The following is a 3,691-nucleotide window of genomic DNA, read 5'->3' on the forward strand; positions in this document are numbered from 1 at the left end:
TACATGTATTACCACACTAAAACCCTTCATGTGTCTAGAAATTTTAAAATATCATCAAAGAAAAAAAGAAATCATAATGAAAATCAGAAAATATTTACACTGAACAATTATGAAAAAATTACATACAAAATTTTAGTAATGAAAACAAACAAATGGGCCGGGCCTGGTGGCTCACACCTGTAATCCCTGCGCTTTGGGAGGCTGAGATGGGTGGATCCCCTGAGGTCAGGAGTTCGAGACCAGCCTTGCCAACATGGTGAAACCCCACCTCTACTAAAAATACAAAAAAGTTAGCGGGGTGTGGTGCCATATGCCTGTAATCCCAGCTACTCAGGAGGTTGAGACAGGACAATCGCTTGAACCGGGGAGGTGGAGGTTGCAATGAGTCGAGATGGTGCCACTGCACTCCAGCCTAGGCAACAAGAGTGAAACTCTGTCTCAAAACAAAACAAAATAAAATAAAAGTATATATTTTTAAATTTGAGACAGGGTCTCCCTCTGTCACCCAGGCTGGAGTGCAGTGGCACAATCTCAGCTCACTGCAGTCTCCACCTTCCAGGCTCAAGCAATCCTCCCACCTCAGCCTCCCAGGTAGCTCAGACTACAGGTGCAAGACATCATACCCAGCGAATAATTTTTGTATTTTTTTGTGGAGATGCAGTTTTGCCATGTTGCCCAGGCTGGTCTTGAACTCCTGAGCTCAAGTGATTCACCCACCTCGGGCTCCCAAAGTGTTGGGAATACAGGCACAAGCCACTGCCCCTGGTAAAAGAAATATTTAGATAGAAAATTATACCTTAAAAATAAAATCTGAAAGAAGAAATCTTGAAATTAAGCTAAACATCCATCTCAAGATGCTATAAAAAGGTTGGAAAATAGAAAGCTAAGAGCAAAACTGAGTAAACAGAATATATGCAACAAATAATAAATTTGTTTTTTTTTGAAAAGACTAATAAAACCAGCAAACTCTAGGCAAGACTGATTAAGTAAAAAAGAATAAAGTTACAAATAACCAATATCAGGAATGAAAGAAAGGATAACTATAGATCTTATAGATTTTTAAGATAATTTGAGGATATTATGAACTAGATATGACAAAAATTTGAAAATTTAGATGAAATGGAAAATTCATCATATTTTGTAACTTAACAAAAATGATTCAAGAAGAAATAGAACAGCCAAATAATTCCCTAAGTGTCAATAAAATTGAATTAGATATTTATTCCCACAAAAACTCCATGTCCAGTTGGCTTTAATAGCAAGTATTACCAAATATTTAAGAAAACATTCACAAATTATTCAACAGAAAAACAGAATACATCCACTAACTCGTTTTATGTCATGTCATCCTACTGTCTTCTGACCTCAATGATTTTCAATGAGAAATCAACTGTTCATGTTACTGAAAATCCCTGTATGTGATAAGTTGCTTCTCTCTTTCTTGCTGCTTTCAAGATTCTCTCCTTGTCTTTGGCTTTCAACAGTTTGATTATTATGTGTCTTAGTGGGATCTCTTTGAATTTATCCTACTTTGAGTTTGTCGAACTTCCTGAATGGATAGATTCAGGTTTTTCATAAACTTGGGAAGTTTTGGCCATAATTTCTTCAAATATTCTTTCTTCCCTTTTTCCCTTTCTTCTTCCTCTGTGGATTCCATAATAAATATATTGATATGCTTGATAGTATCTTAGGGGGTCCTTAACTTCTGTCCAATGTTTTATTCATAATTCTTTTTTAAAATTTTTTTAATTAATTTTTTTATTTCAACTTTTTTTGGGGAACAATAGATTTTGGGTGTTTGGTTGCATGGGTAAGTTCTTTAGTAGTAATTTCTGAGATTTTGGTGCATCTGTCACCCAAGCAGTGTACACTGTACCCCATGTGTAGTCTTCTATCCTTCACCTCCCTCTCATCCTTCCTCTAGAGTCCCCAGAGTCCATTATATCATTCTTACGCCTTTGCATCCTTGTAGCTTAGCTCCCACTTATAAGTGAGAACATACGATGTTTGGTTTTCCATTCCTGTGTTACTTCACTTACAATAATAGTCTCCAACTCCATCCAGGTTGCTGTGAATGCCATTATTTCGTTCCTTTATATGGCACATACACACACACACACACACACACATACACACACACACATATATATACTTGCGTGTACAAGCGTATTTTTCATATAATGACTTATTTTCCTCTGGGTAGACACCTAGTAGTGGGATTGCTGGATCAAATGGTAGTTCTAATTTTAGTTCTTTAAGGAATCTCCACACAGTTTTCCATAGTGGTTGTATTAGTTTACATTCTTACCAGCAGTGTAAAAGGGTTCCCTTTTCACCACCTCCATGACAACATCTATTATTTTTTGATTTTATCATTATGGCCACTCTTGCAGGAGTCAGGTGATATCACATTGTGGTTTTAGTTTGCATTTCCCTGATAATTATTGATGCTGAGCATTTTTTTCATATGTTTATTTGCCATTTGTATATCTTCTTTTGAGAATTGTCTATTCATATCCTTAGCCTACATTTTGATGGGATTATTTGTTCTTTTCTTGCTGATTTGTTGGAGTTCCTTTTAGATTCTAGACATTAGTCCTTTGTTGGATGCATAGTCTGTAAATATTTTATCCCACTCCATGTGTTGTCTGTTTGCTGATTGTTTGTTGTTGTTGTTGTTGTGCAGAAGCTTTTTAGTTTCATTAGGTCCTATCTATTTATCTTTGTTTTTGTTGCATTTGCTTTTGGGATCTTGGTCATGAGCTGTTTGCCTACGCCAATGTCTAGAAGAGTTTTTCTGATATTATCTTCTAGAGTTTTTTATGGTCTTAGATTTAAGTCTTGGATCCATCTTGAGTTGATTTTTGTATAAGATAAGAGATGAGGATCCAGTTTCATTCTTCCACATGTGGCTTGCCAATTATTCCGGCACCATATTTTGAATAGGGTGTCTTTTCCCCAATTTATGTTTTTGCTTGCTTTATCAAAGATCAGTTGGTTGTAACTACTTGGCTTTATTTCTGGGTTCTATATTCTGTTCCATTGGTCTACATGCCTATTTTTATATCAGTACCATGCTGTTATGGTAAATATAGCCTTGTAGTACAGTTTGGAGTCGAGTAATGTGATGCCTCCAGATTTGTTCTTTTTGCTTAGTATTGCTTTGGCTATGCAGGCTCTTTTTTTGGTTCCATATGAAGTTTAGGATTTTTTTTTTTCTAGTACTATGAAGAATGATGATGGTATTTTGATGGGAATTGCATTGAATCTATAGACTGCTTTTGGCAATATGATCATTTTCACAATATTGATTCTACCTATCTATGAGTGTGGGATGTGTTTCTATTTGTTTGTGTTATCTATCATTTCTTTCAACAGTGTTTTGTAGTTTTCCTTATAGAGATCTTTCACCTCCTTGGTTGGGTATATTTCTAAATTTTTTTTTTTTTCGTCAGCTGTTGTAAAAGGGTTTGAGCTCTTGGCTGGGTACAGTTGCTCAGCCCTGTAATCCCAGCACTTTTCCCAGCACAAGGCGGAGGGGGGAACACCTGAGGTCGGGAGTTCAAGACCAGCCCTACCAACATGGAGAAACCCCATCTCTACTAAAAATACAAAATTTGCTGGGTGTGGTGGCACATGCCTGTAATCCCAGCTACTCAGGAGGCTGAGGCAGGAGAATCACTTGAACCCG

This window comes from Colobus angolensis, unplaced genomic scaffold (assembly GCF_000951035.1).
Source record: "Colobus angolensis palliatus isolate OR3802 unplaced genomic scaffold, Cang.pa_1.0 Scaffold56, whole genome shotgun sequence".
Lineage (NCBI taxonomy): Eukaryota > Metazoa > Chordata > Mammalia > Primates > Cercopithecidae > Colobus > Colobus angolensis.